At 35.0% G+C, this 27,447-nt stretch overlaps 1 protein-coding gene across 6 annotated transcripts in view; it reads left to right on the top strand.

Moving 5' to 3' along the window:
* The first annotated feature begins 1,298 nt into the window (after nucleotides 1-1,298).
* Hts (hu li tai shao) overlaps nucleotides 1,299-27,447 on the top strand; it is a 95,148-nt gene continuing 68,999 nt past the window's right edge. For 3 of the 6 annotated variants that reach the window (XM_064219717.1, XM_064219716.1, XM_064219715.1), the window contains exons 1-2: nucleotides 1,301-1,613; nucleotides 26,320-26,373. The gene's annotated coding sequence lies outside the window, so the exon portion shown is untranslated. Of the gene's footprint in view, nucleotides 1,614-26,319; nucleotides 26,374-27,447 lie in introns of all 6 variants that reach the window. The other 3 variants (XM_064219713.1, XM_064219711.1, XM_064219712.1) reach the window with 2 other exon arrangements.

Genomic DNA, 27,447 nt, shown 5'->3' with positions numbered 1-27,447 from the left:
GTATATATAAACTTTCTTTGCCTAAGAACTAGTTATATTGGGGAGCCAAATGACTATATGTACTAAAAATTTAAAATAGCACGTATTTCAATGAAAAATTAACCAATCTTAGAAAGGTCGACAATGGAAGCAATAAAAAAAAAAACTTATATGGAAGCAATAAGGTTTGGAAAAGATCAAGGTCATGTTTAACAGGAATGTAATGCCTGGACATGGGTCCAAAAATGTTTCTATCGTACGTAACCTACATCGGTACGTTGTGGGTAAGCCTTTCAAGGTTGTCGGTGAATATCTACCTAAGTCAAATCATACCGCTCCACAGGAACAACATTGAGAAGTAAGCCGATCGAAAAATTCACTTAGCATGGGCAATATTTGGCAATCTTAGCTAAGTCCTAATGTTTCCTATACCGCAATGTTTGAAAACTAAAGGGTTCAATGTGTCTTACTACCATGACTTATGGTGTCAAATACTAACTGCTGTACTAGTGCACAAATTCAAGGTCAGAAGATCACGTGCTATGGAGTTAGCTATGCTCTATCTATGAGTATCTTTAAAGAATAAAATCGACAACGAAGTTATTTAGATAAAAATATATTTACAGTATTTGTTCACGTGTAAGTTTTCTGTGGCAGCGGCGGTCTTTATCGTTATTTCTTTAATATTTGACTATGTTAATTTATAAATGAATAATTACTGCAAACGTTTAGCTAATGTTATGAAATGAATTATTAAAAAACCACACGAATATGTCATAATCGTGTTATCCTATAATATTTACGTAAAATAATTTGGTAAAGGTCAAAAACAATGACTTGGTCTGGTCATGACTGATCCGAATGCAACTTGTCTTAAAAAAATCTGAATATTAACTCTAAGAAATATGCAAAAATGATAATAATTGAATTTATTTTCATTATTTGTGTTCATCATTATGTATTATTAAGATTATAAATATAGGCAAAGGTTAGGTTAGGTTATTAGTAGTAACTTATTTGAAATTTTCTTATTAAATACGCTGTATTATCGAATTAGGACAACGCTGTCCTGTGATAGGTATATGATATGTGTTCAGTTTTGATAAATGAATAAATAAATAAACAAATTATGTATTCTGCATTATACTAATTATAATTTTATTCAACAATGAAAACTCTGCTAAGCAATCCTGTTAGACATCTCGTATATATTTTTTTAATCAATGCTATATAAAATTATTTCGTGAAAAAATGTAGAGATATAGGAGATTGTAGAAATTTACTGACAACACAAACTCACCAGCGCCATCTGGTTTTACGAAAGACAGCTCGTATTGCAACGACAGCCGATACCAGCGACGCTACGGCCGCGGATCCGAAACGAAACTCCGACATCGATTAACGGAAGCGGTGTGAGCAGACGGTCCCTTTATACGAACGAAAAATAAGAAATAGCGCTTTTTCGCGTAATGTCTGTGGTGCTAGTGGTTTAAAACGGGAAGGGAACGTCAGTGCGTGTTGTCCATCGTAATATTATGTCTTACGTGTGCTTAGTGTGAGTTACATTGCTACTCTAGTGAAGTGATTTGTGCTGTGACAAAAGTCGACTTATCGCCTCTTGGAGCCAGCAGCCGGTAAGCATCGTTTATCCATATTTGATTACGATTACATGTTAAAAAGATAACTTCCAATAGGACTGTATGTATTTCGCCGCCCGGCTGTGCCCCAGACTAGGGTGTGGTTTCTAAGGCCGTAGATCGTAATTGGGTCGTTTTTTTTAGCCCGACCGCTGCATAATGACTAACTCGCCTTATTTCGGGAAAATTAACGCTAGTCTCAGCCAAAGTTGACGTACTTCCTTGCTTCCTTCCGACATTTTAACGTAAATTTGGAAACCGGATTTTTGGTAATAATTTATGTACTCATTGTACTGAAAATACTAATATTTGATTGTAATGAGCTATTTTACATAGATTCCGCACGATATCGGGCGTGCCACTATTGAATAGCCTGTTATCTACCTCAATAGAGGTGATGTCACCGCTAGGGCGCGGATGACCAAATAACCCGACCCGTGACGGGAGGATATTACAATGTATCGCGAGCATTTAAAATCGGGTCGACTGAAATCGGCCGGTTATTCAATAGCTTGGTCGTTCGTAATAGACCAGCGATCTCGGTTGTGATTTGATCGACAAAAACTGATTTAATCGAGGCTAACTATTAAATTGTTTCACAATAGCTTAATAATGTTCTTTTCTGAACTGTGATTTTATATGTTTCTTTTATAAATTGTAATACATTTATAAATACAGTACATAATTATTCAATTAATTTATCTAAGGCAGAAGTTTTTTTTTTTTTTTAAGTTGATATAATTGTTTTGTATAATCTGTTTAATTGTACTTCCAATTTGGAGGGAAAAGCAAAGAAACAAAATCATTCATTAATTACGTAGGCACATCATTATATAATAATACAATTAATTGGATATTTTTAATATCAATTATGTTATCAGTGAAAATATAAAGATAATATATAATATATAATATTTGTTTAAGCATATTGTGATATAGATTTTAATTAAACAATGCATTACAAATTACATTAATTTTTTTAACTACTTAAATAGTTACATGTTTTAGTTTATTCATGTCAATGAGTAATACAGATATTTTAATAATTAATAGTTATGTAAATTAATTGATAATGTTATTTAGATGTTGTAAGTTGTCATCCCTATTTATTTCAAATGCATTTTAGTTTAGCTTAGTTTTTGATAAAAGGTTTTTGTGAAACAAAATCATGAACCTCTGTTATTTCTCATTATGATAGTCTATACTAAAATACTAATCATTGTTGTATCGCCTCACCCTTTGAACTAAAAATTAACCACCAAGTTTCTCTATTATTGTTTAGAGGTAGATCTGGTATTTTACACCATACATCTAAATATATTGTTGGATATATATAATAAGGTTTTATATGTAGCTTTTCTAATTTTGTTTGAAAGTCAAGCACAAAGGATATTTCTAAGGGTGGTGAGCGTTTACCATCATCTGCTAGTGACTATTATCAATGATAAAAATATAAGTAGGACAAGTACGAGTCAGAACTGTAACAAATCCAGGCCATTAACTGTAGTTATGAATTTCATTTGAATGTATTGTGCAATTTGTATTGAATTTATGCATGATTAGAGTCTATTAATAGTTATGTGCTTCAATAGCTACTAGGTAAAAAGGTATTGAGCATTGCGAGATTTGTATGTTCGATCGTGACCTCGTCATACCTACTCTTAACATCTTTATATGCAGATTTTCAGGAATTTGTAATATTTCATGATGTATAATGTATAAAGTGTCTTCGTTAGGAGAGTTGAAAGTAAATTATCCTATTATATAATTGGAATATGTATCGGCTGGATATCATTTAGGCTGGTTGAACTGTTTAATGAAATAGCGTTGCTGTTAATTAAAAAGCAAATTAAATGAGTTTCTCCAGTGGGAAATAATTATGATTACTAATTAAGTATATGAAAATTTGGTGTTGTTTACTTGGGTGAACCTGTAATCATTTTAGATTAGTAGATTTTTTATATATATAATTTTTCTATCAATATTATGTACCTAAACTGTTGTAAAAGTATAAAGTGTAATATTGTTATCTCGTCTTAGTGTAAAAAAGTACTTTATTATTATATTTTGACAAAGAAATGTACAAATTTTTATACCATTAAGAGTTTCAATAGATATATTCTTTTTGTAACGGTCTCTTCACAAGTTTTTCCTAAAGTACACTTTTTTAAATGGTATATTTATAATTTCAACTTTTTTACTCGAAATTTAGTTGAAGATAATTTAAGCTATTTCCTTTTTGACGTAGTGATTACTGTTATTACTTTGACATTGAGAATTGTGAACAATCCTAATAGTTTTTAATGGTGATGACGTCCTGACCGATCTCGGTAAATATTAGTAATACTTTAATAGTAAGTAGGTTTTACTTGCAAATTACAATGTTTTGTTTTACTGTGATATAATGAATGACACATATTTAATGCCAGTTTGCAAGAACACACATTTACAATTGAAATGTAAACTATATAAATTAATATATCACGTTTTTTTTTCTTTGCATGTCAATTTCCTTTATACTGCTGAATCTTTCGATATGAAACTATGACTAATCAAAGTGGAATCGCCCGTAGATGGTTTCTGTTGCAGCTATAAGAACAAGTACTAAAAACAATAAAATTTAAGGGTGCCTCATACAACAGACATATGTTTTTGCCATTTTAATAGATAATGGTACGGACCCCATAGTGCGCGAATCCTACTCGCACTTGGCCGGTTTTATTTAAATAATTTCGAATATCGACATTAACAGTTTCAATAAAGGTTTCTTTGATACTGTCAATATTAATTATTATTTATATGATTACTAATTATTGACTGACAATATTACAAAGTAATTAGTAAGTGAGTAACTGTTGTGATAATTTATAACTTTTTTTTTAATTTAATACACAGATACTAAATATTCATTCATTTGACATTAAAATTTGTAAACTATTCTATTTATTAAATGTGGATATTCTATGTTTACTCTATTCCATAATTTTGACAGCAAATTGACATAATTGAGCTTGATTAGTCTATGATATTCACTATGGATTTGCGATAAAATGGCGTTTTGAACGTCGACGAGACTGTTGTTGTAATTTTGGAAGTAAAATCAAAGTGGAAATAAGTAGTTAAGTGTAATGGTGTTGTATTATAAATAAAGATATATTAATGATAAACTCTTAGTAGTGCACGATATAGCTGAGTTATTAGCGAATCTTTTTTTCTACTTCCATTGGAATAGGTTATTTATAGTCTATATCTATATGTCATGTAACTCTGTATGTTAACTCTTCACGCTCAAACCGCTGAAGCGATTTATATGAAATTACCTATGGGGATGGTTGGAGTCCCGGCGAAGGTCATAGGCTATTTTTAATTCACCCCTCGGGGGTTTCAAATCGAGGATGACGGTTTTATGTTATAGGTAAAGTTTTATGAATTACGCGAGTCTAATCCCGCAGGTTAAGCTAGTTTTTGATAACTTTATGAAAGTTTTTCTCAATGTAAATAGAAGTTAAATAAATATTTGTAGGATTGATCAAAATTAAAAAAATATATATGACGACGAACTAAAGGAGTTCAATGGTTCTGAATTGTGTTACTAGTGGTCACTCATTGGTCAAAATTCGACCGTCATTAATTGCTAAAAGTAATATAATTTTTAACTTTGACATGCGTGTTGTCATTGGTATTGTGAACGTAAACTGTGCATGTTTTAAACTAAATATACGTATGTGTGTGTATATTAAACTCTTAGTAGTGTGTGTAATTTTTTTCTATTATTTTAATGTATTTGTAATGCATTTTATATAAAGATATATGCTTTCTGCAATCTTTCTCCGTATTAATTTGAATCGTGTCAAATTTCGTATTCCTAACGCCCAATTTTCGTAAAAAGGGGTACAAAGATTTTGCCTCACGTATTGATATATTTTTCGCCATGTGGTCGATGTTCGAAATTAAATCATCATTGAAAACATTTACGAATTGACTAATTTCGAACGTTATTATTTCTTTAAATTACTAACAATAGTAAAAAAAAACGACCGACAAACAGTTAAAAAAAAACTTACTAAAATGTTTTGTCTGTAAGTCTTAAGTACAATATAATGTTATAAAATGTTAATGAAATAAATTGATATTATTAAAACAAATCGGAATACAGTTCTAGCGAAAGACAACTCGGCACTCGAAGCAGGTTATCAAAAGGACACGAAATAACGTTATCTGTTATCGTTCAGCGTATTTGATAACGCTTATTTATTGTGTACTTGTCTATACATATGAATAGTTTGCGTTCAATTTATATGACGCTAACTATATGTACTGCAAACTGTAACTATTTGACGTAGCGATCTGGTTAAATGACCTATTCAATAAAACACTCAGCTGAAGTTAAAGCTATTCATATTCATGATAAAAAAGCGTGGAGTTAATGCTCGTTGACTTCCAGGCAGGAGACATGACATACATATATAATTGCATTTAACTAACATGACTGTATTTTTAGATTTTGAAAAAGAGTAACTGTTGAGTTTCTTGCCGGTGCTTCTCATATGCCTCTGCTGCCTTATATCAAACTTGACCAACGAGGCGGGCAATCTGCCTCGCTAGAATATATATAACATGAAATTCTTTATTATGTACAATTATCCAAGAAATTCACTTAAAATATACAAAAGTATTAAAAATAGACACCCCTACATTTCAACGGGACGCAGGCGTACTACTGCTGTCTGTCAGTACGTTACAAATAAACATTGAACTCAACTAGGTTAGGTTAGATACAAGGCGTCGACGACGGTTGCGTGCAAAAGTGATCCCGTGACCTCCGAAGAGACGGAGAGGGTGCCGCTGGTTCTTAGTGGGTATTCTGGTGGTCTTCCACGTGGGGGGAAAGCGTAACGCGTATTTCCAGCGAGATAAAAAAAAAGGTTACATGCAAGGCCACGTAGCAAGGATTCATTGGAACGTAAACTTAGTAATTATCAAGGCGATATGGACTAGGGGTTCGGACATGTGAATCCTAACCTAAGATTTAACCCGGTGTTCGCTGAAACGACGTTAGGAAACCTGCCTGGCATTGCATTATATTACAACAAACATTACAATAAAGCATTTTTGTATCGTAATTTATCAACTCTACCACCGTTTCGGAAAGCAGCTTCCAGCGAGAAGAAACGGCAAGAAATTCGCATCATTGATCTTCGAAATAACCAGATTTACAATGATTTTCCAGGCGTGTTTATCCAAAAAATATTATTTTAATGAAAAATTTGATTTATTATATATTAGTGGTCGCCTGCGGCTTCGCACACGTTTTGGAGGGCGGTCCCTAAGTTTTAGGTATTAAAGAGGAATCTGTATCCTTCCTTGAGACTCAAACATACTTCATATAAAATTTCATCAAATTCGGTTCAGTCCTATGTCGTGAAAGAGCAACATACAGATAGACAGACAGATTTACTTTCGCATTTAGAATATTAGTATAGATTACAACTAATTGGCAACCAACTAGCAATGGAGAAGCGTGGTGAGGTGAGTCGTTTACGAGTTTCTAGCTTTTTGCGAGGGAAGACAAACTAATAACACCAAGTTTCCGACTCTCCAAAGTTGATAAATCCTATTACGCGAGGTATTCGTTTCCGTAGTAAGATTCCACAGTTATTTTTAACTTGACCTATTAAGAAATTTAAAGCTCATGTCAAAAAAATAAATGCAAAATTATATTTATGATAAAGAGCGTGAACTTAGTATTTTTGTGTTTAATTGTGCTTTATTGACATATTCTGTAATTAAAATGGTGGAAAATAACTGATAATGTACTGTATTATTTACTCGTATGTAACTCACGCGAAGAGATAGTCCGATGTTCGATTCCCAGACGACTCAACGTTCCCTTGTGAATTGGTAGTTATTTATTGATCTATATATATAGGGCGACTGGTGAATTACTATTCATATTTAAGGAGAATACTCGGTACATGATTCTCATTCGAATTATGTAAAAAGAAATAGGCACTTAATTTTTGATCAAATTTCCATTTAAATAAATGAAGTGTGTACACATTGCCACCGGCGCGTGCGGCGTTCTGTTGTACTGTGCCGCTTGCCATCCGCAACCCCCGCCCCGTGGTGAAACAATCATGCTGTATATGCATGTACAACATATCGTAATGTGTTAGACATATTATATGTTGTAATTTAATTGTATTTAACTGACGTAACTTTGTAACTCAAATGAATAACTATTGAGTTTCTCGTCGGTATTCTACATTCCGTACCGGTGGTAACTTGTATGTTTAACACGATTCTGTAAAATGGCGATTAAAATGAGAATGTGAAGGCCTACTTGAATAAAGTTAATTTTTGATTTTGAATGTATGTAACGTGTCTATAGGTACCAATATTATAAATGCGGAAGTAACTCCGTCTGTTACCTCCTTGCGCTTAGACCGCTGAACCGATTTAGATGAACATAGGATAGGTTTTATCGCGGAAATCATTCCTAGAGTGTGAAACTTTCTGTGCTGTAGGTAAAGTTTTATAAATTTTGCGCGGGTAAAGCCGCAGTTTCATCCGGTTTACTGTAAATATCTTACTATCCTTGTCAATCTTAACCTTAAGAAAGGGACGGCAACAATTTCCTTCGTCAACTAGGCTATTAGGTAATACATTTCGACAAATTCGTCATCTCTGTCGTCGAGAGATATGTACAAAGTTTGTGGAATCGTCAGCGATATGTTTGTGACAGAGGAATTGCTATTTCGTCCCGCTGGGTAGGTATCGTGACGTCACAGCGACGAGGTAACGGGAAATACTAATGTCTGATGTTTAACCGACTAAGTTTCCTCTTGGCTAAAATTCACGTGTTCTAAGATCTAACCATTGGACCATCTCTGAATTTGATCCGATCGCCAGGCGATATTTTTTACTTGATGGTAGAGCTTCGTGTCCGTATGGGTAGGTCATTAATTCTACCGCCAAACAGTAATACTTAGCATTGTTACGCTTGTATTTGAAGGGTGAGAAGCCAGTGTAACTACAGGCACAATTTGACCAGGTGAGGAATGTCTTTGGGTATTGATGGACCACTTATCATCAGGTCCTGGCCATATTTGCTCACCCGTCAATACATCATATAAAAAAATTACAAAATAAAGGGTCATGACTGACTGCGACCTACTCTTAATAGAATATTCAGCTGAACATCAAAAGTTCAAGGTTAACTGTGTTTGTGATGTCAACCTACGTGATTAGTGTAAAAGCACCTCTTCTCATTCCGAGATTGGTCGGAGAATATTCCACCACGTTGTACCGATGCAACACTCGGTGGATCAGATTTCAGTTCAAGGTTAACTGTGCGAATTTTTAATGTCAACGAACTGCGTTTAGTAAAGTTTAAGATATAACATTTAATTTTATGTCGTAAATGAAGGGGTTATGGTATAAAATTATATTTTTACGAAATGTAACATATCACCTTAATACACTAAGCTTTCAATTATATATTAATTGCTATGTTACAGTCTTTAACAGAAATTAACGGTTAAACCGGTCTCCTATGCCAGCTCGTTTCAATAAGACGGCATAAAATATGAGTACAATTTTTGCATTAAATATCCAAATAAATTGATGTCAAACTAATGTCCGCCCGCGTCTGAAAAGGAAGGGGGGGGGGGCGTCTGTATGTCAAGTGTCATGATTATCAGTTGCGTTGGCATTTGTAATAATAGTGACGATCAACGATTATATCTTGTTTTAAGAATATTGTGTGTCGTAGTTCGCATAAAAAAAAGTAAAGAAACTGCCTGTAACTATTCCATTGCTAGTCTATGGTCTCGAAGAAAGGATCGACGTTACTCCTGCCCGATTTTGAATAAGGAATCCGTGTCGTCACGGATCATTAACATTGTTTTTTGAATAAAATATGATATTGGAGAACGAGTGTACTGTACATCTAATATTAAGATTTGATGACAAATTTTATCTCTATTTTATGATCGGGCTGAAAAGGGATAGCAAGCCTGCAGTAATAAATTATATTTACTATAATCAACTTTACAAAGGGAATAAAAAAAACAATGAGTTTGAATAATTTGAGACTTCAATAAATATTAAACATGGAACCCGCATATAAATGAGGACTCCGATCCGAGGTAACGCAGGGACAACGTGTTGCAGAACGTAATAAAAAAGAGGGTCTCGTAAAAACCCTATAAGGGTGATATGAACTGATTTGTATTGATACTAGCTGGACTCGAGGCTTTGGCTTCGCCAATTCGTAAAACTGTACAGCACACAAATATAAATAAATAAATATTTCTAAAAAAAGTAGCCTATACCCTTTCCTGCGTCTGAAGATTACTCTGATACCAATAATGTTATCAAAATCTGTTACAGTGGCTTCGTCGTGAAAAGCGTCAGACGTACATTAGACGACTTCTGTTGTCGAGTTGTGTGCACATCGGTTTTCATGGGTATGCTCCGAGGTCCCGGGTTCGATTTACGGCCGAGTCGATGTAGAAAAAGTTCATTAGATTTCTATGTTGTCTTGGGTATGGGTGTTTGCGGTGCCGTCGTTACTTCTGATTTTCCTTAACACGAGTGCTTTAGCTACTTACATTGGGATCAGAGTAATGTATGTGATGTTGTCCAATATTTATTATTTATACAGATTTACTTTCGCATTTAAAATACATGTATATACTATAGAAACTTACATAATCTTTATATAAATAAATATTTGTAGTAAGCTTATATTCCGACAGGAGATTATTTGACATAACGACATCGTTAGCGGATTATTGTCGTTTGGACGGGGGCTAGACCGCGTCGAGGGCGATTTTAGTAAAGTAAACACTTCAAAAAAGTACCCAATGCTATCTAAGTGGCTTCATTCTTGTCGCAATCCTAAGATTTGTGACGGAAGTCAGATGTTTTCTGAATCCCCCCCCCCCCCCCCACTGAACCAAATCCACGGGGTTTGAGAAACCACGTAAGTACCAAGTTGCAAAAAAATGTCCAGTGAAAATAATTGAGTCATTTCAAAATGTAATGTATTGTACGAATTTGTCCGTACGTTTTGTTCAAATAAAAAGGAAATCTGTAATATTTACAAAAGTTGTTTTTAATGTTACTGGCTCGGTTGTCAAAATACGAGTGAACGATTTTTTTTGTTTCGTTTTTTTGTCGGCTTACTCGAGGCAACGGGCGTGTGGCGTGATCCGTTCCGGTTTTTGGTCGTATTATAATTTTAATACACGAAGCTTGAATTTTGTATGTTGTTTGTATGTTTTTCAATGGGTATGACAATGTGTGTGTTATGACAAGTGCGACTTGAAATCGTCCTTACAGAGTAAATTTTTTTGCAATGCTGCTAGTGCGATTCGAGTGTGTATTTGACCGGAAGTGCTGTAGTTGAATCGGAGCTGTAGTTTAACATGTTGATTCAGTTGCATGACAAAGCAATTTTTGTGATACACTTGATCTGATTCTTTACCCAGGGCTGGTTCCAAATGAAGGTATTCCCCAACAGTCAATGGAAATTTGAAGTCAAATATACGAGTAATTTTAGTATACCAAAAAAACAAATAGTTTTGCATTGCATGCTATCAATAACATTTAAATAATAATTATTATGATAAATTCAATGTCTTCTATTTGAACCACTACTGCTATAAAACTCACTAACAAATTTAAACATTCACAATTTGAATTTGTAATAAAATAAATAAGATAAAAGTGAGGCGTCAAGTTATCTATTTCGAGCGACTCGACAATTTCGACTAAACTCGATTAATGGTCGGTTTAGCGAGCAACTTCGTCGTGTAGTTTTCACTGTGCGCGAGCATCATAAAAATTCATTCTTATAACGCGCCGAAAACGAACGAAGTATGGACTTAATAAATATTTTGCTCTTATATACAGAACTTGGTTTTCGATCTTCTTTCAACTCCGTAGGATGAGAGGATGTGTTCTAATTTAGCTTGTAAGATTTGATCTAAACAAACTAACACTGGAAGTTATTTAAGAGCTTTTAAAAATAACGCTCTTTGCAATCACGCTGGTAATGCCGAAGAGATGAGATGATCGAGTGGTTTGAACGCGTGCATCTTAACCGATGATTTTGGTTTCGAGTCCAGACAAGCACTACCGAATTTCCAGACGCTTGATTTGTGTTTATGCATATGTCTAATTTTAATGAAATTCTGCCACATGTAGGGCTGCATGTTCTTGGTGGTAGGGCTTTGTACAAGCCCGTTTGAGTAGGTACTAACCCCATGTCAGATATTCTGTCGTCAAGTAACATTACTTGGTAGTGTTGTGTTCCGGTTTGAACGGTGAGTGAGCCAGTATAACTACAGGCACAAGGGACATAACATCTTAGTTCCCAAGGTTGGTGGTGTATTGGCGAAGTAAGGGATGGTTAATATTTTTAACAGCGCCAATGTCTTATGGTGATGTCTTATTGCGGTGACCATGTGCCGATGCCGGTCCGCCTACTTGTTACATAAAAAAAAAAAACACATGCCCGCATTCGAGCAGCGTGGTGAAATAAACTCGAAACCTTCTCAAAGGGAGGAGGAAAGCTGTTAATTAATGCCGTACTATCCTCAGATACAATCGTAGGATTTTCAGAAATTATGACACTTCACAAATCTCACTGGAGATTATAATAGTTTCCATAATTACGCCTCAACCTCACACGTCATCCGTCAAAGTTGGCTCGTGTCCAGGATACGTCGAAATATCAATGATTTGTATATCAATGTACTAATTTTGTTAGTTCGTTAGGTATACCTAATGCCGTGGTTATTTTTATCACAAAAACGTGATCACGTACGGTTGGAGTGTTTAGTACAGTTACATGTTACTAAGATTTGAAGACTGGTTATTATAAATACAACTCGTATAAACGGTGACGTCAACGGTGTTTTTTTTTTATCAATCCGAACATCCACAGACGTGGTTATCGTGATTGAGTTATTACGATATTAGTTTAGTTATGTATGTTTACAGGCTACCCGTCGCGGCTTCAAACGGATACCGGTAGGTACTATATACAGCTTTTAAATTTGTTTGTTCTTTTTTCCGGCTAGGAAATTTGAAATTTTCGACTTTTCTGTACTATAACATGCAGGTATTATATATACAATCCTCTTGAATAACTCTGTTTATTGCTGAAACCAGAATTAAAATCCTTACGTATTTTAAAAGATCAAAGCGTTCCGAGGGCGGGTAATGAGTTTGTTATATACTAAAGACATACATTTTTCTGGGATAAAATTAAGCTATGTCATATTGCAGTATAATCTACCTCTCAACCAAATTGCAGAATCCTTAAGCCGTTGAATTGAATTGAATCACTCTATTCATTGATGAAAATCGCATAGAAATCCGTTGCGTAGTTTAAAAGATCTAAACGTACAGACGGGAAGCGACTTTGTGTTATACTATGTAGATTTATGAGTATGTTTATATTCTATTCCAACCAAATTAGGAGTAAAGATGAAGTATTGAATATTTACTGTTGTATCATAAATTTGCTGGTGACATTTGAATGTCGGCGAAGTCGTTATCGGGAACTTTAGACGTAAAATTAAAGTGGTTATAAGTAGTTAAGTGGATTAGTGTTTTATTATAAATAAAGATATGTTAAACAGGATCTGGTATTAGTGCACAACATAGCACATATACACAGCCTTTATATATATATATGTAGTTTACATATATAATGATATTATAATTGCGAAAGTATAACTGTTTTTTGATCTTTAACGTAAAAATTACTGAAACGAATTTGATAAAATTTGGTGTGAAGCAAGCTTAAACTCCAAGAAAAGACGTAGTGTTGTTTATGTGCTTAACGCCTGACGATCAACCCCTACTTATCAATAGTATTATATACCTCGAACTAAGGTAAATCCTAAGATTTTCCAGTAAAACCTAAGATTTACCGACATTTATTATAGAGGGACGACTTTTTTGGACTTTTACCATTCCAACCTAACCTAACATGTAAATCCTAAGATTTACCAAGTAATGTTGGTGAAAGTTCGAATCCCAGTCTTATGGACATTTACCATTGATAATCGGTAAATCTTAGGTTTATATACGTTATTATAGGTATATATATATAATATTATAACGATTGAATTGTATTGGTAATCATTTTCAAGTAGATTTATGATTGATTAATTTAAACAAAAAACAAAAAAAAACCTATATTTAGTAAGTACGTTAAGCGTGGTGTTTTTATACAGGCGGACGAGATTCATATATATATTAGTAAGTACATCACATCTTATCAGTATTGCGTAAATTGGAGTTGTGGCTTTGCCATTTGCCAAAGCCGAACGACCGGAATTTCTGGTTATGTGATTGTGATTTATTGGAAGCTATGCTATAATACGATTAAATTGTATCAGTGTGAATTGGTATATTAATCGTCGGCGATGGAGACTTTGGGAGATGATATGTTGAATGATTATGAGAATGTCGTTAGGTAATTAGTATGTGAATTTTTAGCGAGGATTACACCCTATTGGCGCCGAGCGACTTTATGACGTCATTAACTACCAATCAGAGATTTGTATGACATGGTTGGATATGTCGACGAATTCATGATTTTATTTAAAATATTGAGACATTTTATTTTGTTTTTTTTTATGTAATGGTAACCTACTTGTATAGAAAAATGATTAGATCTATTGAAACATTTTTTCTCGTAATAGTATCCCTTCACAAAAGGCCTAAAGCCGCTGGGGAGGAATCCTATTATGTGGATTTTTTACAAATTAAAACCATTACGATGTCTGTAGATTGCATTAATATCAAAATCTAATACAAAATCTTAAGAAATAAGCAACATTTTATTATGTATTTTTAACGTTTTTTGTATTTTTGACGTCACCTAGGTGTCTTTAAAACTAATTTACAACAGTCTGGTCCGTTGCAAAAGTTGAAAATTGTTTTTATTTTGTTATAGTTTCACTGTGTAACATACCTTATATAACCTGTATTGCAAGCACCCTGTATTCGCATAAAAACTCCACACACGAACGTTTATTTGACCTAACGGAGACGAGATTTCGTAAAATCTCATATAATTGAGCAACGGCAAATCATAGGGTTGTACTATATGTGCAATTGAAAAGTACATATATATATATATATATATATATATACATATATATGGAGTTTGAATATTAAACGAATCGGTGTCGTATATCAATCGATCGTTTTTGAACTACTTGTTTAAATAAAAAACTTTTTAATAAGTTTTTTATTGGGACTGATTTGAATGAAAGTTTTATTCATAGAAAAATAAATAGATAGTTGCTAAGAAATCATAATGGACAATAGACACAGTAAAAGTCCATAAGTCCTAGGCTAAGGCCGTCTGTGAGCCTCATTTGCTCTTCGAATTGGATAATCACCAGGTTATTAGTTCAAGCAAGGGCGTGTATGTTAGAATGCTGATGGAGAATATACGTAATCAAGAGTTGTAAATCAAAATTGGCACGGTTCCAGATGTGATGGTGTCGGATCATTGCGTATATGGCTTTTTTATGTGTGGTTCTCGTTAAACGGTTTTCGGTTTAGATGAGAGGTAACCTTGCAAAATAAGGCGGTATAAAGTTCTTCGTCTGTTTATCTTGATTTTTTTTTTCATTTAGGCAGACAGACTTGCCTGTTGCTAAGTGATCAACCACCTTCCAGATATGTATGAAATATTAATTTAATTAATACTTACATCGTCAATTCGCCCATCGTCTAAGAATCTACAAGAGATAAATTCGGCCACACATGGAGTACTGCTCTCACCTCTGGGCGGGTGCTCCCCAGTACCAGTTCCTTCCATTTGACAGTATCCAACATAGAGCGGCTCGAGTTATCGACGATCAAGCCCTCTCCGATCTGCTTGATCCTTTGGCTTTGCGTAGAGATGTTGGATCGCTCTGCATCTTCTACAGAATTTATCACGGGGAATGTTCCGAGGATTTTTTCGGATTAATCCCGGCTGCTGAATTTCACCTTCGGACATCTCGTCAAAATTCCAAATATCACCCGCACAACCTAGATGTCCGAAAATCCACAACAGCGCGATTTTTAAGACATTTTCTGCCTCGCACAACCACTCTGTGGAACCAGCTTTCGCCGGCGGTTTTTCCGAAACGATACGACTTGGGAACTTTCAAGAAAAGAGCGTACTCCTTCCTGAAAGGTTGGTAACGCACCTGCAAGCCCCCCGGTGTTGCAGATGTCCATGGGCGGTGGTAGTCACTTTCCATGAGCCTCCTGCTCGTTTGCCACCTCTAACATAAAAAAAAAGATTTGGTTAATTTGGTTTTTTTTTTATGATATCGCTAGGCGGACGAGCAAATAAGTCACCTGATGGTAAGTGGTCACTACCGCCCATCGACAATAGCGCTGTTTGGCGGTAAAATATCTGATGAGTGGGTGGTACCTACCCAGACGGGCTTGCACAACGCCCTACCACCAAGCAAAATTGATTGATTGCAGCACCAATGGTAGAAGGTTCTATTAATAAAAATACACGTGAATCTTTCAACGTATTTTTCCAGTTATCGAGCGCGTTTTAGGGGTTGGTCGTCAAATAAGTATACTATGTCCCTCCTTAGAATTTAAGCTTGCCTTATACCAAACTTCATAAAATCAGTTCAGTAATTTGGCAAAAAAGAGCAACAGACAGAATTACTTTTGTATATATAATACTTGTATAGATTTAATTTAGTTAGTGTGTTAACTTTACGTACAATACAAATATAGAATGTTTTCAAAGGCGATGACATCGCTGGTTGGTATAAACATTTAGCTTCATATGACATCAGCAAGGAACAAGCTCAAGTGGGTCCAAGGTCAGAATGGTCACAGAATAAAGGCAATAATGGAAATGATATGGAGCATATTGTAATTTTGTGTCGTTTGTTGTATGTGTATGATATAGACAAGTAGATTACTTTTTGACGAGTATTCATAGCAATTTTCAAGGCTGGATTAGTGAGGGGGGGGGAGGTTATACATGTGATATGAGTCCCGAAATAGAGATTCTAAAGAAACATATTCGCCGGTTTAATATATAATTATGTGATATAGTAATATATATGTAATGCGATCTTTTCGATATTAATATTACTGTTTTTAAAAGTTGCTGATAGGAAACGAAGAGAAAGGAACACGTCACAAATGAAATGATAGTCTGTAATTAATTTAATGATTGGAATATTCGAGTGACAGAAATTTCTCGATTTATTTGTAAGATAATAATTAAAGGCCTCTTTTATTGTCGTTCGTGCTTGAGGTGTTTAGGTCTAGCCTGTAATGTATCTTTTTTTTTTTAAATAGCTAGATGATCTGATGAGTTTTTGACTTCAGAGTGTAGTTCTGCCATTTTGACTGTTTCCATATTCTTGACTAGACTTAAATAAGTTCAGAACGTTGACAAACGAACGCAACGCCTTCCATGGTGACAAAGCCGAACGATTGGATGTCACTATTAATAAAATGTTTGCCATTCTTGCAAATTGGCGCTGTAAGAAATATTATTATAACATCATCAATGCACCACTGATCTTGGTAACCAAGTGACTTTTTTTATTTTATATATCGGTAGACGAGGAAATGGGCCACCTGATGTTAAAAGTCATCACCGTCCATAGACATTGGCGCTGTAAGAAATATTATCTATTCCTTGCATCTCCAATGCGCTACCAACCTTGGGAACCAAGTGGCTATGTCTCCTGTGCCCGTAATTAAACAAGGAACACAACAGGAATTATCGATGTTGTTAGAGTTTGTGATGAGTGTGTGGTACCTACCTTACTATTCAGACAAAGCTGGCACAAACCCCTATCGCCAAGTACTAAAAAAAAATATATTTGATTTCTAAATTCGAGTGGGCTCATATAAGTATTATTGCATCGTCACATTTCAGTGTTGAATTAAATGTTAAACTATCACTCGTTTGGAAAGTAGCTTCTACCGAGAAGAACCGACAGGAAACTCGGGCACTCTTTTCTACCATTTTAATTATAGTATGTCAGTAAGGTACAATTAAATGTATACGTATATCCTGTCCGGAAACCAACATATACTAAGGCCGCTTTTTTTTTTTTATCATTAATATAATCTTGTATTTAAGTAATAAGGCTATTTATAAATTTTTTTTAGCTCTAAATTTTTCTAAAGGCAAAGTTAAAAATATCTATGGAATCTTATTATAGAAACGAATACCGTAAACGAATGCTCTAGTAAGGATGTATTATATTTTTTACTTTGTGGTAGGGCTTTGTGCAATCCCGTCTGGGTAGGTAACACCCACTCATCAGATATTCCACCGCCGAACAGCAGTGACTCAGTATTGTTGTGTTCCGGTTTGTAGGGTGATTGATCCAGTATAACTACAAGCACAAGGGACATATCATCTTAGTTCCCAAGGTTGGTGTCGTATTGGTGATGTAAGGAATGGTTCATATTTCTTACAGCACCATTGTCTTTGGACTGTGGTGACCACTTATCATCAGGTGGCCCATGTGCTCGTCCGCCTACCGATATCATAAAAAGTACCTTTCCATCCTCCTGCCCTTATCCCAATTTTACTTGGGGTCGGCGCAGCATGTCTTCCTCTTCCATACTTCTCTGTCGGAGGTCATCTCACAAGTAACATTCTTTCTAACCAAATCGTCTTTCACACAATCCATCCATCGTTTCTTTGGTCGTCCCCTACCTCTATAACTAAAAGTAGCTTTAATTTAAATAATTATTTCGAATGTTTTATGGTTTAAATATTTTACTAATATATTTTTTAAGGTCAACGTTACCGTCACTGTGATCGTTCGCTGGTTCCTATCCCACTTATCCGTGGTAGTCGTTCGCCTAAAACGTTGCAACTCGTAACAAAAAATAAAAGGATACGGGAGTTCAAATTCTCTTTTTTTTTTTATCCAAAAACCGGGCACCGAACCGACCGGTCTTGCGTGCGAGCGAGAGTCACGTATCTGCGTGAAAGAGAGGTCGAGTTGTGGGTCGTGTTCGAATTCCGCTTTTTGTAAGTGACTTTTGTCAATATGAGTTAAGTTTATCGATGTAACGCGTAAGAATGATTCTGTTATAACGTGTCTTTTAAATTTTACATCGATGTCCTTGTCTGAGTAATGTCATAATTGCGAAAGTTTCGATGGATAGATGCTTGTTGATTTCCGGAATGGATTAACGGGTCTGAAATTTGGTAGAGGTAGATTATAGTCTAGAATAGCATATAGGTTAAATATTTGTCCCAGAAAAAATGTACCAAACACGTTCAACAGGTCGCTACCCGCTCGGAACGCTTAGATCTTTTGAAATACGCAACGGATTTCAATGCGGTTTACATTATTAACAGTGATTCAAGAGGAAGGTCTATACATATGTATGTTATATTAGAGAAAGGCTGATAATTTCGACTTTCCCAGCCGGAATAGACAATAATTTTTCTTTTTATAGTCGTTCTTCAATCTAAAATTTGTTGATGATGAGCCACAGGCTCAGTTGTTAGTTAGAGTTCGCTAGCAGACTTACCACGTGTTGCTATGGTTACTTTTTACGTTGATTTATCTTGTATGATAATGTTAAGATAAAAATCTTCTTTGAAACACGCTGAATAATAATAATATCACATTAATTATCTTTTCAATACGAAAGTAAAAAATAAGTATGTCTATAATTTAAGATTATTATTTGCTCAGAACTCTAGTCAGATGTGGATAACTTAGAATTATATAGGCAATGCACTTAGAATATAATGGAACATATTTTACGTCAAAATATACGGCGGTCTTTGCGTGATGAGAGTGCAAAAAAAAAAATAACAGTCACATTTTTATAGCTACAGATAATTTGTTCAAATATTGGAAGGATAAAATTTGTCGAAGGTATATATGACCACACAATTATTTTATTATTTCAATCGTATGGTTTTTATTTTGACTAGAAATTAAGCTTGTAATTAAAGTCGGACAACCAGCCATTCGTGTTGTCTAGATACGAACAAGAAAGGTGTGCTGACATGTAAATATGTATACGTATATTATAAATGTAGTGTTTTAAATTATAATTAAAATCCTAACGTCGGAAAGTAAAGTTGTATTAGTGTATAATAAAGTGTTGTGCAGTTTGAGTGATTAAAATAACAAGGCACACACACACACACACGTATGTTAATACGTGTGTATTTTTAGATGTTGAAAAAGAGTAACTACTGAGTTTCTTGCCGGTTCCTCTCGGTAGAATCTACATTCCGAACCGGTGGTAGCTTTACTTTAAATAGTTTGTTAAATGACGATTCAAAAGTGCTTGTAAAAGCCTACTCGAATAAACTATATTTTGATTTATAACTCAAATCTAAATAGTTAAATTGATTTCAATGTTATTTTTTATTTGTGGGTATTTTAATAAGTCCCTTGATGATTTAGATTGGACTCTCTGCGATTATGTAGTATTTTTTTTTTTTTTATTTAACCTAAACGAAGTCGAGACGGCGATCTAGTTGATTTATAAAAAATATGTTTACAATGATTATAAACTACATTAAAGATACAAGTGGGTCAAGATTGTTTAAAGAATTAGGTATGATAAAAAACAACGTTTTATTTTATCACTCATTTTATCGAAGAGTGTATTCTTATCATTTATTCCTACACTCGAATGTCGTCTAGAATATTCTATGGTGTCTCTTGTGACTGTAATTACGACGACTAAGTGCGATGTGTGTTTTGGAGAAATGCATTCGTGATTTCTTAAATACGATATTGAAGATGTCGCCTTTTTTACGGTTCCGTAGACAAATGGCAAAAAACGGAACCCTTATGGATTCGTTATACCTTTATAGTCTGTTTGTCTGTCACTTTGTTCCGAAACTATAAGTATTATACTATTGAAACTTGGTCAGTAGATGTATTCTGTGAACAGCATTAAGATTTTATAGAGGTTTCTAATATATATTTTTTTCTTAACTGAATAGTTTGCGCAAGAGACACTTCCAAAGTGGTAAAATGTTTGTACCCCCCCCCTGCAACTTGGAAATTAAGACAATGTTAAAACTAAAAAAAAATATATGATGTACATTACTATGCAAACTTCCACCGAAAATTGGTTTGAACGAAATCTAGTATGCGCCACAAACCTTATGAGCTAAGATGCGACTGCAGTTGCACTGATATACTCACCATAGAGACCGATGCACTATCGCAGAGAATATCTGACGAGCTTTTTAAAGCCTTTCGAACAAGTTTTAATTACCCATTTAACAGTAAATATTAACTTCTCATTAGAGTACATTTCGTACCGGTGTTTTTATTGACGACAATTTAAATGGATCTTGTAAAATGTCAATTTAATGTCGGTCGTAAAAGCTATTTACACATGTAATAATATTAATATATATATATAGTCATCTGAAAAGGTATTATTATTTAACACTAGTGGGTCTCCCGCGAAACTTTTCGCGTTTGTTCAGAAGATTTTTTAGGAATTTCGATACCAATGACAGGATTTCGTTTCATTGTAAACCGTCACTCATTCACTCATCGTCACATTTGGCGCCAAAACGATGAAAGGTTTTCCAAATTAAATTTGTAATGTAAATATTATACAGTAGTCAGTTAGAATTGGAGTTTGTCGATAACAATTTAGTTTACGTTTTTTTTATTTCTTATCTTATACAGCCGTAGCGCCGCTCTATCCGACCAGTAACTCTTTCGACTATCTAAAATTAATTCTTTGATAAATCGTAACAATTTGGTAAATTGCAATCAAGAATCCTCTTTATATTTCTGCAATTCTATGGTCTCCAAAATGAGACCATAACCGATATTTAATGTGCAGCTATTACCCCAGCGTTGTCCTGTCCGGCGTTGTCCTGTCTTCTTGGAGATTTCGCGCCGTGACCGAAATTGTCCAAAGCCATCGTCATTACTTAATACTTTAATTAACATCTTAATATATGTAATTCACAAATGGCAGACTAAGAGCTAAATGCGTTCTCTGATGCCGGAATAAGTAGAAATAAAATATTCAAACTTAGGCTTACTGGTTAGGTGCTTTCAATACCTAAAAACGAATGTATAGGGGACTTGTTTAATCAATGGTGCTCTATGGTACATCGAACTCGTCTGTGTATCGTCACTAAGGGAGGGGAGATGTAGGGGGGTAGAGATAGGAAAATAATAACTTTGCCGATTTCTAAATTCATTTTTTATAAATACATTAATAAATGAGGCATATTATTCAACACAAGAATATATAAGAAAAATAAAACCGTGGAACTAATACTTGTCGACTTTCAGGCAGTAAATACAATAATATATAATACATAGGGTATTATATATTATTGTATTTAACAAACATAATGTATATCTAACGTTGAAATAGAGTAACTACTGAGTTTTTTGTCGGTTATTCGCGCTAGAATCTATATTCTGAACCGGCGCGGTGGTAGCCTTTACGTTTTATACAATTCTATAAAATTGTACCCTTTTTTAATTACAGAAATACATTGTACAGCCGATATGGCCCAATGGTTGCGACGTGAGACTGTGTATCGACTATTGTGGGTTCAAATTCCGGCAAATACCACTTTGTTGTGCAAAACGATGTTTACAATTTATCTCGTACTCTAAGGTGAGGGAAATTGCATTTGCCGGATGTTTGCGTGCCGTATTTCCCCCTTTGAAGTTGAAATTTCCATAAATCGTTATATATATATATGTTACTGTAAAAGCTCGAACTAAGGTAAATCTCAAGATTTTCCAGTAAAACCTTAAGATTTACCGACGTGAGTTGGTAAATGTAAGTATTTATTATAAAGGGACGACTTTTTCGGACTTTTACCAACCTAACCTAACCTATTTAAATTAATTTTTTTTCAACGTTTACATGCCTCAAATGTAAATCCTAAGATTTACTAATTGAATGGTGGATAAAGTTCGAATCGCAAACCGTTTTGGGCATTCACCATTAAGAATTGGATTTACCCGTAGTTCGAGCTTTTACAGTAACATATATACATATATATATATATAACGATTTATGTAAATTTCAATTTCAAAGGGGGGAAATACGACACGCAAACATCCGGCAAATGCATTTCCCTCACCTTAGAGTACGAGATAAATTGTAAACATCGTTTTACACAACAAAGTGGTATTTGCCGGAATTTGAACCCAAAATAGTCGATACACATTCTCACGTCGCAACCATTGGGCCATAACGGCTGTATAATGTATTTCTGTAATTAAAAAAGGGTGCCATTTTATAGAATTGTATAAAACGTAAAGTTCCACGCGTTTATTTTTCTTATATATATATATGTAGATTTGTATGTGTCGGTGTATGTCTTGGGCAATTATACAAAATTGTTCACGATTGTAATGTCTGTACACAATTATTTGATTGCATTCGAGTGATTCGACACGTGCCGTTAACGACGTCTGATACGTCATTCGCCTGCCGTTATGTGTTTATCGTCGGACATTTCGTTCGCTATTATCTCCTAAACAACAATATAAATTTATCGTTTTAATTATTTCTTCATGGTGATTGTTCACGTTTGAAGACTTGTTTGGATTCTAACAGCCCAAATAGAAGTAAAAGTCCCTCAACTAAGGCCCCCCCCCCTGTCTTTTTCATGCGGGTACCACCTACCTGACGAAAATTGTGCGAATTAGAGCACTTTGAAGGGTATGTTTCTAGTAGTCGACTTTACTAAAGTTATTAGTTAGTTCACTTTCAAAAACCGAGTTCCTCTCCAAATAAAAGAAGATGAATTGTTTTTTTTTTTTAATTTCAACAAAAATATCTAAATAAAAATAATATCGTGAGCAAGTAAGAGTCAGTTAAAGACAAATGGCGTTACTAATGGTAAACCCACACTAATGTAAGAACCCAATTTAAAACTTCAACGACAGACTGTGGGCGTAACCGGAATGGTGGAATTATATCGTGTGGTTACTTGGTTATTTTTTAATTGGCACCTTTGCCGAGAGGCACCGTTTGGAAGACTGTCCACTTTGGCTTCAATGCTCAGTTTATGATTGTGTACGCGATAGATAAGCTGACTGTATTTTGACGACCTCCGTGGTCGAGTAGTGTGTACACCGGTTTTCATGGGTACGCCACTCCGAGGTCCCGGGTTCGATTCCCGGCCGAGTCGATGTAGAAAAACTTCATTAGTTTTCTATGTTGTCTTGGGTCTGGGTGTTTGTGGTACCGTCGTTACTTCTGATGTCCATAACACAAGTGCTTTAGTTACTTACATTGGGATCAGAGTAATGTATGTGATGTTGTCCAATATTTATTTAATATTTATTTATATAAAAAAAAAAAAAATTATTATATTAAATAATATTCATTTGATTATGAATAAAAATGACGGTTGGTACCTCGTGACCCGGGTTCTTACTCTTGAAGACACTTCCGTCTTGAGATTCTATTGGTCTTCATACACGAGCCAAGGGATGGGTGATATTATTTGTAGGATAGGAGAAGGATAATGGTTCGTTACACTGGCTTACTTTAAGGATACACACGTTGCCGCAGCCCTAGCGAGAAGAGAAGTACGTCATGCGTCAAAGTCATACCATTGATCGTTAAAAATACTTATTTAATAGTAGTAAAAGTTCAATAATTTTCTATGTTGTCTTGGGTCTGGGTGTTTGTGGTACCGTCGTTACTTCTGATTTGCCATAACACAAGTGCTTTAGCTGCTTACATTGGGATCAGAGTAATGTATGTGATGTTGTCCAATATTTATTTATATTATATTATATTTATATTAATATACAACACGTTAAGTCACTTGGGTAAGTAACCACTTAACTGAGATGTTATTTCCATTATTTATCTTCCCACCCTTCGAATCGAACGCTAAGCAAAGTATTGCTTCTTGGCGGTAGATTTTGTGATGAGTGAGATGCCTACCTGGACCGGCTTGCGCAAGTTCTTCTAATGTGATATTTACAGGCCTTTTATGGTTAAAGAAAACTTTGGAACGAATTAAATCTATACTTAATATGATAAATGTAAGTAACTCTGTCTGTCTGTCGCTCTTTCGCTGCCAAAACAATGAACCGAATTTGATGAAATTTGGCACGAAGCGATCTTGAACTCCAAGGAGGGATATGGCTACTTTTTTGCCTAACACACGACAACCAGCGAAGGCGAAGCCGCAGACGACAACCAGTATAATACAAAAGCGAAAGGTATTAAGTCCAAATGAATTGATATTCGATATTGTTCCTTATTAAACTTTATCAATATATTTTCATATACCACTGCCTCCCTTCTAATGGATCGTGGTCGTTGACCCGGTTACGTCACGCTCCCATTGTTCGCCGCCATGTTTAATTAGCCGATAGGGTTATCAGTTCGATGTCCGATTTGTGTATTTCGATACTGATTTTATTGTTTTCTTATTATTGTTACGGAATTGTGGTAAAGCATTGTTTAATGATGTAACTTTTTGAAAAATATATGATACTAGTTAACGACTGCGGCTTCACATCAGTATGACTGCGTCGTCTAGTGGCTAGATATAAGGCCGTAGATCCTGAGGGTTCGAACGTCAAGTCGGAACGATAAAATGTTATCGAGTTTTTCAGTAATAGTTCCGAATTTGGCATTCGGCAGTGTGTACAATCCCGTGGAAAACATAAATCCGTTGGTCCCGCGCCCAATATATTTCCGGTCGTGTCGGAATTGCCGTCCCATTGGCCTACGAGAGTGAGGGTATAGACAGTGCACCTGTGTTTCTGCGCAGCATGCAGTATAATATGTCCTGCGCAGTCAGGTAGTCTGCCTTGCTATTTACCGCCGTGGTCGAAATCGGTCAGGATATTACTGTTACCCCAACAACTGTTAACCGTAAAAAATGATGTTACGGTAATCAATGAATTTAAAAAAATAATCAAAATTAACTGTTTTACGAAAGGGAGGGAATGATCGCTTGGAAGGGGCCTACCGTTTATTTTTTTACGTAACGATTTCTGCCGGTTCACTCTACTGTAAGCGAAGTTAAAGGACTTCGTTTTAAAATACCTATATATATGCATTAACCACTCCTTACATAGATGAGTGGGTGGTACCTACCCAGACGGGTTTTCAAATGACATGAAATTTAAGACATTACCCTTCCCGGCTTCACCGTAAACGGTTAAAACTAGAATACTTAACACCAATAGATCGCGAAGTACACGTTAACTTATTACTAATCAGTCGTTAAAAGTAACGTTAATTAAGTTTTAATGAAACAAGACGAAGCGAGGCAAAACCGTGATGCTATCGAAGTGGGTCGAGCGAGAGTGTATCTAATGGCCAGCTAATAGCCCACCGTTGGGTAAAGGTTAGTTTGAGACACGATTGAAGGTAGTTTTCGCACGAAGGATAACATTGTTATTTGGTACTTGTAATGGCAAGTGGGTACGACATTTGACGTTTCTTCAATGACGTCTATATTGGTGGTGATCTCTTCCAGTATTCGGCTAACTTGTACTCTAATCTGTGAACTGTCGTTACCTTCATTATAAATAAAATAATAGCTTCCATTGTATATGATTTTATATATATTTAAATCACAGACAGACGTTTGTGAATATGGTTTTTTTTTATATATATAGTATAGAATGAAGTCTTAAAAGTTTTTTAATTGTTACAGATCGTGTATGACTCCAAGGTGTCAACTGTAATCTGTTTCATCACGAGTAACTAAGTGAGTACTGAAAAATGATTTTTAACATTAAAAATACTTAAAAAACGAACATGAGTTAAATAGTATTCTGTCAAAATGGTGTTCAACGACAACGGACATAGAAACTATTATATAAACATAACACGACCCTCATTAAGGTTAAAATGAACACGCAAAAGAGCAATTATTATGTCATTAAACACGTCCGCCCCCGTTGAGAGTCAAGCATGGAATGAGCGTTCAGCGTTCAGTTTGTTAATTTTAAATTTGGAATAGGGTTACCCGTTATTGTGACGTGTCTATAAAAGAGTAATGTTTGAGGGTAATTTCGGGTGTATGTTTTGGGTTGTATTGAAGTGGTTCTATTGTTATATTTTTTATTGTACTTAGTAATATTATGTAAAGGATTTGAATTGTGTTTGGGAAAGTCAAAATTTTAAGATGATGGTAAGTGGTAACTTCTGGTCGGTCTATTTAAAAAGCGCCAGCCAACCTTTTAAAATATTTGGAGAGAATACGAAAAATGTATAGTATTCAAAACGACGACCTTATTGGTCGAGTAGTGTGTACACCGGTGTTCATGGGTACGCTACTTCGAGATCCCGGGTTCGATTCCCGGCCGAATCGATGTAGAAAAAGTTCATTAGTTTTCTATGTTGTCTTGGGTCTGGGTGTATGTGGTACCGTCGTTACTTCTGATTTTCCATAACACAAGTGCTTTAGCTACTTACATTGGGATCAGAGTAATGTATGTGATGTTGTCCAATATTTATTTATTTAAGTTGGGGCTCTTTTTTTTGAGGAGATCGCTTTAACAATGCTGCTCCAATGCTGGTTGATTGATGTACATATAGCAGATTCATCCGATAAATGGAATTTTTCACATGACGTTTTCCTTACCAGCCCAGCACGAGAATTATTAGAAAGCAAATAAATCGCACGGATATTTCGGTTAAGATTCATGTGTTCAGTTTCATAACTAAACGACAGAATACGTTAAACGTTTTAACATTGAGTGGAAGATATTAAAATTACTCCGATATATGTTTCGTTTAGAGATCACAGCATCCCATTTCCAATTGGCAACATCCTGTA

This window comes from Vanessa tameamea, chromosome 29 (assembly GCF_037043105.1).
Source record: "Vanessa tameamea isolate UH-Manoa-2023 chromosome 29, ilVanTame1 primary haplotype, whole genome shotgun sequence".
In the NCBI taxonomy this organism is placed as follows: Eukaryota; Metazoa; Arthropoda; class Insecta; order Lepidoptera; family Nymphalidae; genus Vanessa; species Vanessa tameamea.
This window is presented reverse-complemented; position numbering and strand designations above follow the sequence as displayed.